At 41.2% G+C, this 16,131-nt stretch overlaps 1 long non-coding RNA gene across 1 annotated transcript; it reads right to left on the reverse strand.

Moving 5' to 3' along the window:
* Window positions 1-12,009: 12,009 nt before the first annotated feature.
* Window positions 12,010-15,303, reverse strand: LOC121697050. Its single transcript, XR_006026379.1, has 2 exons — window positions 13,364-15,303; window positions 12,010-12,499 (listed from the first exon to the last, which is right to left on the reverse strand). It is a non-coding gene; the product is annotated as an uncharacterized LOC121697050 (long non-coding RNA).
* Window positions 15,304-16,131: the final 828 nt, after the last annotated feature.

Here is a 16,131-nt window from a genome sequence, read left to right on the forward strand (position 1 = left end):
ACAAAGCAAAGTTACGCCGATGTTGCTGAAAGTTCCAGAAAAACAAGAACGGTCCCGCCCCTTTGTATGATGTCATAAGACACGCCTGCAGAAAATAAGACCTCCCCATCATGACGTCATAAGATACGCCTACCTCACGTGATCAAGAATGATCTGGAAGGTAACGCCCCCCTGAATCAGCGAATTTTTAATTTGACCTCTGACCTTAATTAGGGGGCCCCCCATCCATCATCTTGACAGAAGGTGGATGTTATATCTCTCTGCTATTTCCTATTTGTTTTAATTAAGGCATTAGATCAATTTCCAAAAAAAGATTATTATTATTCCTCTTTTTAGTCAACTTTAGCATGTGTATGTACAGGGTATGTAAACTTATGAGCACAACTGTAAAAGCCTGCGGAAACAGAAAAGTAAAGTAAATAACATATAAGGAATGCATTAATAGTAATATTAAAAAAGATCGAAAATCGAGTCGAATCGTGACTTTACAATCGAAAATTAAATCGAAACGAGGATTTGGAGAATCGTGACACCCCTATAACCTAAAGGGGAGTGCGCAGTGCAGTGGCTTACTCAACTAGAATGTTTACACTTGATCAAGTATGCTACAGCTTACCATGAGAACACAACAGAAATAAAGACGGTATCATTTGAATAGTTTTTATTGTCAGCACTAATCTCACTACAGTGCAGGAACAAATTCATACCTACCGGTACATAGGAATTGACCATCAAACATTTGGTTGTGGTTGACAGTAGACATAAAGAGTGACATGACACCGTCATGAACGTGTCATAAACAAGTCATAAATGTTTATGACATAACGCTTTTGTCATTAAGTGTCATTCGGTTTTTGTCATAACAAGCAAGTTAGGATTAAGGTTAGGTTTAGGGTAAGGGTTAGTTAGGGTTCATGTGTCATGACAGTGTCATGTCACTCTTATGTCGATACTTTCAAGTAAAGTGTTACCAAACATTTTAATACTAAAATTGATTCCATATAAAAACATCAACAACGTTGAGTAAGAAAATAGAGTAAACTATTGTATAAAAGCAATTTGCCACTCGTGATCGTGGGATTGGTAAAGCAGATAGCCATGGCTGTCGTTATCTGTGGCACTCAGCTGGCTGAACCACAGTCATGGGTACAGTTTATCCTTACTGATGCCACTGCCATACTGCTTAATTTCAATGACAGTCTTTGAAAGCCAGACACCTCAGAGACAGCATGAGACTGAACCACTGGCGTCTCTAAAAGAGATTGTGGCGATCAAACCTGACCCCCTATAATAAAGTAATATAATGAAAACATGGCAGCTACATACGGAAGATGGTCAGCGTCTATAAATAACAGCCCAGGTAGCGCTGTCTCCGCCTCTCTCGTTTCCCTCTACTGGTGTTTCGTCTGCTGTGTGTTTGGTTCGCTGGTGTTGCCCTGCGTAGGCTGAACGTGACGACAGGTAGAGTGTTTTGCCTTGTGAGAGCGGCCTGGTTTGGTCCTTGTCTCGGACGCTCCGTGAGTATTGCCTAGCCTCAAAGAACTGTCTTTCCATTGTTCGGCAGGTTGATAACTCCACCGAGTTGTTCAGAGTTTTGTGCGTGTTTGGTCTAGTCCAAACCGAGCTCCGTGATCACTTTGCAATAACGAACTGTTTTATCATTGTTCAGCAAGCGATCACGGCAGCAAAGTTGTTGTTCCTGGCCTGTCGGCCTGTCTTGCCCCATTCGTTCCGTGATCTCCTTGCGCTGTAACTGTCTTATCATTGTTTGCAGGAGTCACGCAACGTGGGTAAGCTAGTAGTTTTGTGCGAGTTGTTCGGTCCTTTGGTGTGCACTCCATTCGCTCCGTGATCTCCTTGCATTAGAACTGTTTTAACATTGTTTGCAGGAGACACGCGACAGTAGCGAAGTTGTAGCAGCTGGCCCACTTCTCTGTGTTGTCCTGTGCTCTTTAAAAGCGCTCTTGTTGTTTAGTCGTGAGCGGCGCGACTTTAAGTTGAATATAGATTACATAGGCTACTGGGGAGGGTTTCCTTAGGGGTTTTCCTGGGGATTATTATTTTGTCTTTTGGGGATATTTTTATTTCTACATTTTCCTTTCCTCCGGCGCCGGCCTGCCTTTATTGTAATCTAATCTAAACTGTAAACTGAAAGCAATCACGTTTGTGCTCTAGTTTTGGAGAGCTCTTCTTTTGTTAAGTGATTTTGCTATTTAATGTTATTTTGTTTATTGGTTTATCCACACTGGGAGCTTTGAAGCAGTCGGCTATGTTGTAGTAGCCAATTAGTTATAGCCTGTTTAACCTGTTTGAATTTATTGTGGCCTTAGGCCGAAGAGGTCTTTTTTGACCGAAGATACTTTTCGTTTTTGGACCTTTTTGCGTCTTGCCTTTTTGCATTTTTTGTCGAGGCTACCGCCTACCGCCTCCTAGTGGCCTGACCTAAAAATAGGCTGAATGGACTGCTGCTGCTGTTGTGATTTGTTTGCTTGTGTGGTGTTCATGTGTGTCCTGAACAATATATTCCACTTTTGAACACACCTGTTTGCATTTCTTGAAGTCTTTTAGTTAGAGTTAAAATCATTTAATGTTTGTGGTGCTTTATAAAGCCATTTAGTTATTATTTCTTAACTTTAGTTTATCTTCACTCTGTCTGAGTGGTGGTGGATAAATCCACCTGGCGCCCAACCGTTACGCTACCCCACTACCGCCACAGATATTGGCGCCCAACGTGGGGCCCGAACTATTGCTCAAACTGTACTTATTGTACTTATTTTTGAACTTGGAAGTGTTTTGAATTTCATTGTTGAATTGTGTATCATTCAGATAAGAGCTTGCAGGCCTGTTTGAATTTGAATCTATGTGATGTGTTGCATTTGTATTGACTGACTGTAGCATTGTGTAATCAGTTTCTGAATTTGCTTACTGTACTTTTGATCTGTAGTACATTAGAGTAAAATAATTTAATCATGGAACAGCTTGGCCCTGTCGAGACCATATCAGATTCTGAGGATATGTCCCTTCTACTACCCCCTTCTATTCCTACACCTGGTGTACGGGTAGAGTTAGACTCTTCAGATATAGAAAATCCTGTTTTCCCACCACCTCCTCCAGATAATGATGAGGGCACAATAGTTGATCTTGAGGTTTTCTCCCAGGCCATTGATTCTATGAAAACAGTGTTTGAAAGCACCATTGCCTGTCAGAGACAATGGCTTGAGGAGGGCTTGAAGCATGTTTCCAAAGAAGCTGTTGAAGCTAAAGGGGATGTTTCTCGTTTAGTGGAAAAAGCTAATGATGACCTGCTTAATACTATTGCAGAGCGCATCAGAGAGTTACTCTCAAAATGCATAGAACACATTCAGTGGAACGCTAAGCAGACATCAACTGAGTTCCAGACCCTTCTAAAAGCATCACACACTGGTTTATTGGATTCTTTTTCTATTTCTGTCTCTGACCAACTGAATAGACTAGTTAAGCCTGAGCTGCAGGACCTGCAGTTACAGATTTGTGGCATCAAAGATTCAGTTGAAAGTCTTGCTGAAAAAGTTAATGAGTTGAATGTTACACCAACTTATCCACCTTCAAGAGTCGTGAGCTCTTTTACTGGTATCGGTTATCAACAGAGGTCTTCTACTAATGTCGAACCCGAGTCCAAACCTGATGCTTTACCTTCAGTTCTCCATACTGGTGATCGGCATTTGCCAATCAAATTGATTTTTCCCTCTTTCGGTGGTTCAGATGATGACACTGACCCACTTTTGTATATTTCTAAGTGTAAGGACTTCTTTGCTCTGCGACCCATGTCCAATTCTGAGATCTTAGCCACTATGAGGAATGTCTTGCATGGCACAGCACATAACTGGTGGGAGATAGCCAGAGAAAAGGTGCACACTTGGGTTGAGTTTGAGAGGCAGTTCTTAGAATCGTTCTTGTCTGAAGACTATGCAGATGAGTTAGAGGAGAGAATCCGACATAGAGTTCAGTTACCCCATGAGAGTGTGAGGGATTTCACCTTCGCATTCCAGGCCCTGTACAAGAGGTGGAAGCCTGAAGCGACGGAAGATGAGATTGTTAAAATGCTTTTTAAAACAATGAATCCTCAGTTAGTTAGCCAACTGCGTGGACGCACGCACACTGTGGATGAAGTTGTTAGACTTGGGCAGCAGCTTGAGAAAGATCTAATACATCAAAGAATGTATGAGCAGAAGGTCCTTATGACTAAAACTCCTAAAATTGAAGCCCCTGTCCACGTCTCAGAACTGTCAAAGAGAAGTCAAAAAGCTGATTTCAAACCACCTGCTCCTCTCTTGTGCTGGCGTTGCCAAAGCGCACACCCTCCTGGAAGCTGTCCGCAGTTTCAACCTCGAAATCAGCCAGTGAAAAGCTTTGGTCCTCGTCAGGCTAACCCCAATAAGGGTACTGTCTCCACGGTTACGAGTTGTAACCAGCCCTCCTTTAAGTCTCAGCCTGTTGTTAGGCCTAAGACAAACTCCATGCCTCCCCAGTCTGGTCCAGTGGTAGTATTGAGGCAGCTGGCAGTGCCAGTCACAGTCAGACGCTGCCAGGGCAAGGCACTGGTAGACACTGGAGCTACATATAGCTTAATGAGTTTTGATTTGTGGAACACAATTAACCCTTTAGGCGCCAGAGGTTTTTTTCCGAAACGATCAATTTTGACATCTTCATTTCAAAAGGCTATATCTTAAAAGTGATAAGAGATAGAGACTTTCTGTAAATTAGAGAAATATTAATGATGACCCAAAGTTTATGTAGAGATTAAATGTTTATATCTAATTTGCATATTATGACGTCATATGGTGGCGGCCATCTTGGATTATAGAATTTTCATGAAAAGTCGCATGTTTGAATGATAAAATGCACCACTTCTTTCCCCCCAAAATGTCCCTCACCTTCTGTATGCTATATTGCACAATACTGAATGCTCAGGTAAATAGTAAGTAGTGAACAAACTGTGTAAATCATTACTAATAAATGGCCGAAACAAACCAAATGCATGTAGCGGTAGACTGGCCTTTTGCTGTAGAGATTTTCCATTTACTACATACAGTAGGCACTCTGATTCCATGTATGGGGCACATATAGATTATTCAGATGACACACAAACACAAGTAGACAAGACCTGTTTAGTTCAAAAGCTCATTTGCCACGGCAAGGCACAGATCAGGAGTGAGATGACGAGACAAGACAAGAGACAATGTTAGTATTTTTTTTCTTTTTGTTGTTTTTGTTGATGTTTTTTTTCTTAGCTGACAAAGACACACACATCACAAGGACATGAACACACAAAAAGGAACACATAGTGTATGTCCTAAATGATCAGGGAAATAGATAGCAAATCAACAGTGTAAATCATTACTAATAAATGGCTGACATTTTTTTTTTTTTTATGTAGCAGGCCTTTTGCTGTAGAGATAATGACTCCCTATCCATACAGGGCCGGCATTCCCATCATCTTGTGATAGACTATGCATGACCTAATGTGTGTGTGTGTGGGAGAGGGAGAGAGCGTGTCACCACCTCCACCATGCGAGCAGCATGGCCAGATCTGCCTCGCGCGCGCCGAGTGGAGAGAATTTGCGCAGCTCGGACTAGGCCTACTCTCATTCTCGTTGCGACTCCCCACACTGCCACTACGTTCCCCCCTAACTCTCCTATGAGCACTTCGACCTCGTCTAACATACCCAGTCGCATTAGACAAAGGCTCCACCACGTTACTGTCGCCGCGATTGTGGAGAGGCAAAAGACAGAAGCTAGCGCTATTAGGCTACCTCCAGCCTTGTTCGCCACACCACTAACACCCTGCTAACTTCCTGATGAACGCTCCGAACCCGTGAAACATTATTCCCACCAGTGACATTGGGCAAACGATTCAACGTTTGTGCTTGGTGTAAGCTAAACTATGGAGTAAACTCTCACTTTGTCCAGCTGCATCATTGAAGGCAGGGACGCATCTGAAGCCTCACTAAACGAATCACCGTCATTTCCTGAAGGCAGATATTCCCCTTCAGAATCAGGGTCCGCGAATAGAAGACCCAACACTTCATTTCAGGTAAACTTTTTTGATGCCATTAGACGATAATCTAATGCAAATACTCGCTAACGTTGACAATATCGCTCTGACTAAGTGGCTCACACGCGCACTAGCTCCGGTATTGCACGCACTGATTCTCACGCGCTGTAGCTCAAAAGTTTTGTTTAAACCATGACCTTTTTCGGACTCGGGGATGACGTATGACATGTTTGCCACCTAGTGGAGTGGATGTCGAACGAAATATGACACCCTATTTGACTAAATCGGCCGTTTTATTCAGTACCGCATCTTGTCGAGTAAACTCGACAGTGGCGCCTAGAGGGTTAAAGCTCCAAATGAGAAACTTGAGCCATGGCATGAAGGACCCCTGTATCTTGCAAACGGTACAAATACCCATCCTGTAGGTTGCAAGGTGTTAGAGTACAGTATGCATGGACATAGCTGGAGTGTTCTAACTGCGGTGCTTGCTGTTAATGTCCTCGCCTATCCTCTAGTGCTTGGGTTGGATTTCATTTCTGTTAGTGGAATGCAGCTTAATGTGAGGGATCAAGCGTATTCTATTTTGGGGGACCAACAAGGTAGAGCCTTCCCTTTTCAAGTCATGGCAAGACCCAGAGATAGTTGGGGTATTCAGTCTTCTCCAACCACTACTGCTGCCTCACTCATGCTCTCTCTGCCACCATCTTCCCTTTGTTCCTCTGAGCCTAGTAGCTTTACTCCTGCTGATGAATTCTACATTAGTTGGGGCTTGCGCCCGCCATCCTCTCTAACCACGACTTCTGCCACTGTCATAACCACTATGCCTCCATTTTCCAGTTTGGCAGAACCTAGTAGGTCTATTCCTGCTGAGGACCTGCAGTCACTGTTACAAGCTGCTGTGAGTCAGAGTAGTTTAAGTGGTCAAAATGCAGAGAAGTTACAGACTCTTCTGTTGGCAAATCCTGAGGTATGTACCACCAAACTGGGTCACACCTCTTTGCTGCAGCACAAAATAAAGCTGAAGGGTGATGTTGTAGTTACTCAAAAGCCATACCGCCTGCCTGTTCACAAACGTCAGGAAGTAAAGGCTCACAATGAAGACATGCTATCTCAGGGAATCATTGAGCCTTCCCATTCCCCATGGGCTTCACCTGTTGTTATGGTACCCAAAAAGGATGGTAGCACTAGATTTTGTGTTGACTATCGTCGTTTGAATTCCCACACTGAGAGAGACTCGTTCCCATTGCCGACTGTGAATGAGATCCTGGAATCACTGGCAGGGTCTGCAGTGTTTAGCTCTTTAGATCTGAATAGCGGCTATTGGCAAGTGGAGGTTGAACCTGCCAGTCGTCCCATTACCGCTTTCATCACTCCTTTTGGCCTCTATTCTTTCAAGAAAATGCCATTTGGTCTAAAAAACGCGCCTGCTAGTTTCCAGCGGCTCATGAATAGCGTTCTACAAAGTTGTCTTGGAAAATGCTGTTTTGTTTATCTTGATGATATTATCATATATTCTGCTGACCTTGACCAACACGTTGAAGATATCCAGACTGTGTTTAATTGTCTCAGAGACGCCGGCCTCACCCTTAAACTCAAGAAGTGTCACTTCTGCATGCCAGAAATCAAGTTCCTTGGTCATGTTGTGAGTAAGGAGGGAGTGAGAGCAGACTCTGAGAAAACCGAAGCGGTGAAAGCCTATCCAGTTCCCAGTAATCTGAAGGAAGTTCAGCGCTTCCTTGGATTAGCTGGATGGTACCATAGGTATGGGCCGAATTTTTCTGTCGTTGCGGAGCCTTTGAATGCTCTAAAGAGAAAAGGGATGACATTTAGATGGACAGCTGAGTGTCAGAGGTTGTTTGACACCCTCAAACAACATTTGACTGCTCCTCCGATCCTTGGTCATCCTAACACTGACTGCACCTTCATTGTTTACACAGATGCGAGTGCCATAGGTCTCGGTGCTGTACTTGCTCAGAGATCGTCAGCGTTGGCTGATGAGGAAGTGCTAGCATATGCGAGCCGGTCACTCTCTGGTGCAGAGAAGAACTATTCAACCACTGAGCGTGAGTGTCTAGCTGTGATGTGGGCGCTAGAGAGATGGAGACACTACTTAGAGGGAAAACCGTTTGTAGTGGTGACCGATCATTCCTCTCTTCTTTGGGTGTTCAACACCACTAAAGCAAACTCTCGTCTGGTGCGTTGGGCCTTACGTCTGCAGGAGTTTTGTTTCACCATAGAGTACAGGAAGGGTAAATTGAACGCTGCTCCTGACGCGCTCTCCCGTGCAACCTGCCTTGGCGGTGAGAGTTCCTTGGCTGTGTGCAGTGCAGATTTAGACAAGCTTGTTCCATTCCCTTTGACTGACGATGACGTGTGGAAAGCACAACAGGAAGATCCTGAAAGTCAGGGGCTATACAGAATGGTAACTGAGGCAGAGAGCACCACTGGTCCGTGTGCCTTAGAGTATGCAATTGTGGAAGATAAGGTCTATCGTAAAACTGTGCATCCTCAGCGGGGTACACATTATCAGATCTTTGTCCCCAGACCATTGCGTGACTCTGTACTCAGAGCTTACCATGACAGCCCACTGAGTGGTCATTTGGGTCGTTATAAAACTCTGAAAAGAGTAATGGATGTGGCTTACTGGCCAAAGATGTGGAAGGATGTTGGAGATTATGTCCAGGCCTGTCGTGTTTGCCAGACCCATAAGCCAGAGTGTGTCAAACCTGCTGGTTACTTGCAGCAGACTGAAGTTTCAGAACCATGGCAGATGCTTGGTCTTGATCTCATGGGTCCTTTGCCGCAAAGTTCTCTGAGGAACACCCAGTTACTGGTAGTGGTAGATTACTACACAAGGTGGGTTGAACTCTTCCCACTACGTCAAGCTACTGCAGAGGCAATTAGCAAATGTCTGCTTAAGGACATTTTCACTCGTTGGGGTGTCCCGCAGTACATTTTATCAGATCGTGGGCCGCAGTTTGTGTCTGATGTCTTTAAAGACCTTTGTGATCGCTGGGGTGTGGTGAAAAAACTAACAACTGCTTACCACCCGCAGACCAACCTCACTGAAAGGGTGAATCGTACCCTTAAGACGATGTTGAGCTCGTATGTGGGTGATCAGCACAAACTATGGGATAAACACCTCCCAGAACTGCGTTTTGCCATCAACACTGCTGTGCAGGAATCCACTGGCCATTCACCTGCTGAGTTACTGCTCAGAGGTAAAGTAATGGGACCGTTTGATAGGGTGTTACAGCCTCAGTCACATCACAGAGCTCCGCGAGATCTTGAACATCTCCGGTTGCTAGTAGCCAAGAACTTGGCAAAAGCAAAAGAAAAACAGAAAAGAAATTGTGGTGTCAAATCCACATTAAATAATACAACATCAAAAGAAGTCCGCACACTGTGGATGTATACTGCAGATGATGGCTTTAATGCACTCCGGAGCATTAGTGAAGCAAGCAAGTAAGTGAAAGCAAAGTAAGAAAGTGAGCAGTGAACAAAGTGAGCTAACATCCTCTGGCTGTTGTCCAGCCTTTATACCCTTCAAGTCATCCCAGACAAGTCACTCTATGTTTACAGATAACTGACCAAGTAATATATGGTACTTCACCTTTGCCCTCTCATCCTGTTATTCCTACATTCTTTAGGTTGTGCCATTCTTTAGGTTTTGCTTACATTTCCTGGCACCAAACCTTGTCTATGCCATTTTCTGCCAGGCCTGCTCTTTCACTTACACCAGTCTTCCTTTCCCACACTGAACATACTACAGACTTCAGTTTCACAAAACAATGATATTATACAGAATAAAGATACTACATAAAAGATATATAAACTAAAGGATATATGTCAATAAAGGCCACGACATTCCCCCCTTTGAGCATGAAGTGCTCACTTATGCAGCAAGATCAAACATTTATCACTATTTTAACACATCTCCTACTATCAAGAAAATACAGCTGCTAAGCTGAGTCACACTATAAACAGTCAGCTAAGCAAACCAGTTAACTCAGTAGCAACTATGACATTAAGCAATTGTCCCCAATACCACTGCTAAACATAAAACACTTATATTAGTACTGTTATTACACCCTTGAACCAACCCTCACTAAAATCAAATCCAATAGTGTAGTGTTATTATCAAATAGAATGGCAAGTTTCAAATCCTCTCGGTGGAAGCGAAAACCCTTAAGGAAAACCTCTTTTTTTCTTGTTTTTAGAGGAAAAAACCTTCATAAGGGAAACTCTTCTACTGTCCTGTTTGTACAGCAACACTTGTTTACAACAAGCGAAAGGAGAAACTTTCCTTCAACTACACATATGCTTTTCCATCCCCATAAATTCATCAAATGAGCAAACAGATCACATAAGAATTCCTGATGGGTGTTTTCAGATAGGGCTAGTCCTATAATATTCTAAGATTCTACATGAAGATAGGTTACATGCTATAATTACTTTGTTTTTAGAGAAGAGGGTAACACCAAACTATTAATAATACATTCTCATTACACACAGTTTTTAGTCCATTGCTTGTTCCTCGGAGATGGCAGAGTGTAAATGCAATCGCAGATGTATTAGCAAATGTTGGATGCTGCGCTTCAAGTGTGAGGTATGTTACGAATATTGCAATTCACAAAAACAAAAGCCATTGTCTTAGTTCTGCACTCCATCTCATATGCTCTGAGAACATTAGTGGCTTGGCTGTTGGGCGGAGTGGAGTCCACACCCAATCCCACTTCATCAATGAAAGAGCTGGTTTTGCTTCCAACCAGCATACTGTATCCTAATTTCCTCCTTTCTCCAATCCTCTATGAGAAGCATCAGTTCTGGCATCACTGGCATCACTGTCATGTTTCCATTTCCTTGTCATCTGTCCTGGCACTAGTATCTCCTTCCACTAGGGTTGCCATTTGCTTCATTCATCAACAGCAGTGATCCATTTCTCCCAGCCACTGTTTTAAGCACTATGGATCTCAAACAAGGAAGAAACAAAGAGAAAACAAGCACAAATACAAGCAAACCTATTCCTACAACTATTCCTATTTGTGCTAGCCATATTTCTAATCCTCCTAATGCCCCCTTAACTAGCATTCTATCATTATTAGTTTTGCCATAGCTATGTTATGGGAATAAAAGTACTGCAATATACTCCTATGTTGACACACACTCCATTTTCTTTGGCTAATATCTGATCCAATATCATCCAGTTGTGCATAGCTACCCAGGTTGCAGCCACCTGTTCTCTTAGTGCTCCAAGCACATAACATCCGCAGTCGTTCATATTGGAAGATTCACCAATATTCCAGATTCCTGGTGGTTGATAAGATTTTGTCAGTCAATAATTTCTGTGTTACCTGAGTCTTCTTTGTCGGCCTCACTTGTGAAAAAACAGTTGAATGGCTCATTTCCTGGTGGTTTGGTGGTATGTCATGGACTGGGATCTCTGCCGTTTTCTGTCCATTCCCTGATTGTTATCAGGGCAGATGTTGCTGGGACAATGTCCCCCCTTCCTCACTGGATTCCTTGTCCGAAAGTCTACCCTCAACAGGGGAACAGGAGCATACATGCCAAAAACACTATACCCACCTCTGCCAGGATCATTTCTGTCCCCAGGCAGTATACTGTAGGTTGTTGACTCTTTTCCTGTAGGTCCTTCTGAAAGTCCTTTTCCTGATTATTCCATATAATTTCTCATTTATCCTTGGAGCTGATCCAAAGGTGGGCCTCTGGTGGACCTCTCAGCTTTTATCTTTAATGCAAAAAGTGATTACTCTGGTTTTATTGTGACCTTATTTGCATCGAAGCAATGCGTAAGGCATCAAACCAGTTTAAATCTGTTGAGGCATATATTTTAGCAATTCTCCCTTTTAACGTCATTTGCCCTTATCATCTGAAAACCCCTACAAACCACTACCAAAGTTTCTTATTTTTATCATATCAATGTAATCAATAACTAAGTGTTTTCATGATCCTTCTGGGACCTAATGGTTTAGACAACACTATCACTTTCTGATATTATGACTATACACATGACATCTGTTAGACTATCATCAATAACTTCCTGTAACTATGAAAATCCTTCAATAAAAATATTCCTCTTTCCTACTCCCCCCTTGCGCATAGATCCCAACTATGCGCAAAGGAAAGCACCATATCAAGTACTGTATCTGTTGGGAAAGTATCTGGTTAGTATCATATAAATGCCACTAACCATTAAAGTTACAGTTATTGTATTCAGCAGACTCTTTTTTTCCCAAAGGGACATTCAAATAAAACATTAATCAAATACTGACAGTGAAAATTATAAAAAAAATCTGTAACCCAAGGTAACAAATGTAACAAATCATACAATTTAACATTCTACCAGGGGTTCGCCCCCCTTTGTTACTGTGATTAACAGAATAGAGTTGGTGGACCTCCATTCCTTCCATGAAGACCAACATCTTTCCACCAGCTTTTCTATTTCTGAAATAATAAAACATTTTAATCTTCTGACAATGACTTATAATAATCCTAATTCCATCTATTCTCTTTTTGCATAGAGATTAAACAAATTTCCCTATAAGAAATTTTATTTTACTTATTTTCAATTTGAGATACTACTTTAAGACTGGTTATTATGTAAGCTATATTAATTAGATGTTCTAGGACATACAGTAATCTCATCATTCTTCAACATACCTTACTCCAATTTTCTCTGCATGTCATAGACTTTTATAATGTTTTATTCTTCAAAAACTAAGCTTACCTCTATTCCTAATTATTCTAACCCTATACTACTTTATCTAGGCTATCTAAACTATTAGTAAATCCTAGTTCTATTTTCTTATTCTATCAATCCTATTTCTCTGCTTTCTTTATTTTATCTATTGCTTTCTTTATCAAATGTTATAGTATAGTACGTAAGATCTTTTGGCTTCACATTAGTTACATGTAAAGCAGATATTACATCATTTCAATATTTCTACAAACTTTATTTTTCCCATTAAAGCTAAATCATTCTATTCCTTAGACTTGTTGAGTGTGAGTGACCACTAGGGAACTCCCATGATCTAGAGGTAATATTTTAATATGTAACAGTCCCTAGGACATAGTCAAGTTAGTCTTACCTACTTACACCACCACCTATCCTGAAAAATTAATGGAGTGTCATTTGACATTAAAAATAGCAGTGTTATCACTTTGTCACTTAATTTGATCAAAACATTTGCATTTACAATTAATTAAATAGTAGTCACTTCTATTCAAAATAACAATAAAAATATAATAAAGGTAAGAATAAGAGTAATCATACTTTAAATTTGCTTAACAAAGTATTTACCTACTTACCCTGAGATGTCTTAACTACCTTCTCTGTACCTAGTCAGGGCATCGCTGGGTATCAGGTGGGCTCACCCATAAGATAGTCCCTCATCATGGTTTCCTCATCAACTCCCTTTGATAGTATTGGTATACACCTTCTCTTGTAGAATTCTCTAGGCCTCCTTAAAACTATGCTATTTCACAAGGGAAGAGGAAGGCATGCTCGTTGGGCTCATCCTTCAGTGCCTGGGTGTCTCCTCCCTCTCCCTGTCCTGTTTCTTTTGTCCACTTGTTTGACAGTCAAAACAAACTGATGATTGTCTCGATTCAGATGTCCATTCTCACATGATGCCTCCTCTGTAATTTCCTCTCACTCTGCCTTAGTTATTCCCATCTTGTCTTAGTCTCCACCCCCACTGACGTGGAGATTGTGGCTGCCATGGGCTTGACTGTGCCCACTATAATAGGTATCCATAGGCCAGTAGACTGACAGGTTTGGGAACACCTGTGATGGTTGCTCCTACTGCCATAGTGTTGAGGATGGTGCTGCTACTGGTTTCCCCAGACTTGAAGCCTTAGGTCACCATAGGTGCCTGTATTGTCTTTTTGATGCTGCAAGCGCTTCCATTGCACTTCCAAGTTCCCTCTTTGCTCTCCAGCTTGCCACTGTTGCCTTAACAAAGGCCTCAGAGTCCTTATCTATTTTCAGTTTGTCGCTTAGCACTGTTGTGCTGAACTTGCTCAGAACTCAGTCAGGACAGGGAGTACTTGGATTAACCCCTGCACATCAGCATGTCCTCACACGGCTGGTAATGAGCCTTTCCCCCCATAGATATAAGAGGCAACATTACATTTACTGTTTAGCTGGAGGGAATGAGGAAATCATGCTGCAGTCAGCTTGTAGTATTTTCTAGATTACTCTCTATCTATCATCTACTTTATCTTGCCCTTTTGTAATTTACCATTAACTGTACATTTTATCCCTTATATCGTCCTATAACATCTGCATCTATTATTATTCCTACAGTTATGGTCACTCACTCCCAAGTCATCTCCTTACTTCTGCCTCTTATCTCCTATTGTATTAATCTATCAAGATGTCAAGATGTTTTTGAGCATTTTAAATACCTCTTTCTCCTACTATTTCCACTATAACTGACCTATTCTTCTTATAGCTCTACTATTGTCAATTTTCATGTAATCCCTGATCTTTGTAACGGTGCTAAATCCATTAATTCTTGTATAGGCCATAAATCTGTATATTTCCTCATTCTCTCAACCACTTTTCTGCAACACTTTTTCATTTTACTGTTTACCCACTGATCCCTTTCGGTCTCTTTAACCATCAGAATGGGAATTACACTTTACACTAAATCATTTTACTTTAGCCTGGGGTTTCTGTAACACTACTTATTACCTTATAGGTGACTATCAAATTTCCATACTTACTTGGTTGACCATGGCATTCCCTTTACCATTAGTCAGCTTACCCAGTTTCTCTAAACATTACTAGAGTAATTATCTTATATAATTCTATACCTGGCTCTTACTGTCCATATGCTGCATTCCACAGTGAATGGTCTAATATATTATGCCATTCCTCACTACCAAAACATACTTCCTGTTAATTTTATCACTTAAGCCATTGAAGTATAATTCCCCAGTGGTCTCCATGTATTTTTATATCCCTTAGCACCGTAACTTTATCAAAAGTGTAATATTAAAATTTACTAAATGAATTTTATGAAATTAACTTTATCATACCTTATCATACCTCCTCTCAACATTCAACATTCATTCTTGAATTTCCCCTTTGGGATAAATAAAGCATCCATCTATCTATCCCAACCTCTAGCTATAGTTAAATAAGTATCCTTAAACCTTTCCTTCAGTATACATATACTATAGTACATATACAGTCTCTAAGTATAAATCTAAGTATAAGTGTAGGCTAGATATACTTAAACTCCTTTATGTATGCCAAGTATAAATCAATTTCCCATTTCTATGATTTTTACACAAAAAGTTTAAGCTATGCATATTCTTAGTTAGAAATAAATAGACCCACAGTACATTTCACAAACTAATTTTGCTAAGGGAGTCACTACTCAGTTCCCTCTGTACTGAGCTCCCATAAAACCCCCAACAGCAAATTAACTAACACCCCATATAACCCTATAACCACTTAATTATACCAGTATTATCTAAATTATAATATAGCTATGCAAATAACAAATGATACTCTAGGGCCAAGCAGCTTAGCACCACTTTCCATCAAATAACCCCTCAGTGCTAACAACAATTGCTGCCTTATACCATATGATTCTTCAACCCATTTGACAGGTAGAAACTAAATAACCCCAGAGATCTTCTGAAACCATCAATATCCCCATCATCTAGATTGTTAAATATAAAGTAGTAATCCAAAACGTTTTAAGTCAGTCAGAGTCAGTCTTTTTCAGTGTCGCCGTTATTTCAAATATTAACCATTTTTTGATTATTATCATATGTCAGTTGATCTTGGCTTATGCAACCAGTGATGTGGACAATACAAAACCCCTTTTCCAACTCTTAACAAAAACAGGACTATGTGGGAAGGCTATAACCATAGCCTATAGCCATAAACCTTTTCCACATAGCAGGACAGCTCTAAAACCAAATGACCTTGCCCAAACCACCTCTTCAGAGCTAAACAGTCACCTGTACCTTTAACTGTAAATGTACATGGAAACAATACCGTATCTTATTGTATATTAACACCCATAACACCACAAGGTGTTCACTCATAACACACA

Source organism: Alosa sapidissima, chromosome 22 (genome assembly GCF_018492685.1).
Source record: "Alosa sapidissima isolate fAloSap1 chromosome 22, fAloSap1.pri, whole genome shotgun sequence".
Taxonomy (NCBI): Eukaryota; Metazoa; Chordata; class Actinopteri; order Clupeiformes; family Clupeidae; genus Alosa; species Alosa sapidissima.